Below are 1,725 nucleotides of genomic sequence, written 5' to 3' on the forward strand. Positions count from 1 at the left end.
CAACAACAAACCCTTCTCAAGTGAATCAAGTAAGGTCTAAGGAGAATGTGGCAGATTTGTTCACCAAATCATTACCTAAGGCCATATTTGAGAAACATGTGAAAAGCATAGGAACGCAAAGACTTTCCAAGCTCCCCTGATTAATGTAAGTATCAAGGGGAGGTGTAGACGTCAGGGGGAGTCTAACACACACATGTTATACTCAAATGTAAAAGGTGCGTTGTGCTCTTTTCCTTCGACCAAGGTGTATTTTTTGTCCCACAAGGTTTTTTTGTTACTTGGCAAGGTTTTTACTGAGGCAACAACCCATGCACCATTTCATCTTTGACTTGGCACAAGGGGGAGTGTTAAAGGAAAAACACATTATGTGCATTCATCAAAGTGATTGATGGAGAGGGAATCAAGTAATTAGCAATCACCATCAATCAGCATGGATCAAGGACCAATCAGTAGTTAATGTCATCATTGTAATTGATATTTCCATTGTAATTATCTCCCTATATAAAGGGGCTATGAAATGAAATGAGTAGACCAATTTCAATTGTCATTTTACTTTTACATAGATGGTTAATAATCGGATAATAAAAATATATTTGTAGAATTAAGGAAAAGATCGGACTCAAAGAACAACCAGAGTGCTACTTACATGATTGAAAACCATGAAACCAAGGTCCAAATCAACACCATCAAAGCCACTTTCATCTTTCACTTATCTTAGTTCTACTTCGAATCCTCATGCATGAATATGTATGTGAGTTAAGAACCAGAGAAATGTATGTGTACTTACTTAGGAGTATATATAGAGAATATTGTAAAAATTTTCACGAAAATATAGGAAAATTTAAAGGTTGAACCTGAGCAGAATTTCAAGATACTCTACTTTCTCTAGTCTGTTCAGATTCAGAAAAGAAATAAGCCAATTAATTAAGTTTAACCTCAAGCCAACTGTTTTTTTTTTTTTTTTTTGCAGCTTTGAGTCTTAAATAAAGAAAAAAAATTATAAAACTCAATGGATTAATTTCAGTTTACCTACTCTAATTTTAAGTCAGTCCTATTTGCAGTGAGATGTCATATTCATGCCTCTATTTGAACCCAAGTTGCAACAACCAGAGATCCCTCATATGATTCTTTCCAGTACACCAAAAAACAGTGATTACATTTTATTACAATAAGGCATGACATTCTAGCTTAAAACTATTAGCTGACATAGCTAGATAGATATGGTGTAAACTCTTCTAAAGAAAGGATTCAAATTAAGCACTATCACTGAGACAAATCAAATCACGGTTCATATCACTACTATTCTTCAATTAGGAACTGAAAGTTTACTAATTAAAAGCAAAAAAATATTAGTATCATCATATACAATACCTTTCCAAACTAATCTCAGTAAAAACAAATAGCAAAGACCCTTTTAGCAATTATATGAGAAGTCAACCCATCCAATAACAAAGAACAAATGAATGAACAGCAAAATCTATTATCACAGGGAACAAAGTTTTGGACATAAATTGATTAATCTACGTAGAAAGACGAATTAAGGTAGATAATTTCGTAATAGAAATCAATTGATTGTATGAAAGGGAAATTTTACCCAGGGAGGCTTTGATGGAGACTTCTCGAATTGGAAAGCTGATGGTAACTTTGATGGAGGCTTCTTGAATTGGAAAGCAGCTGGAGATGTCGGTTTTATACACAGGGATTCAGAGCAAAAGTGTAATCCGA

The sequence above is a fragment of the Rosa chinensis genome, chromosome 4 (genome assembly GCF_002994745.2).
Source record: "Rosa chinensis cultivar Old Blush chromosome 4, RchiOBHm-V2, whole genome shotgun sequence".
Taxonomy (NCBI): Eukaryota; Viridiplantae; Streptophyta; class Magnoliopsida; order Rosales; family Rosaceae; genus Rosa; species Rosa chinensis.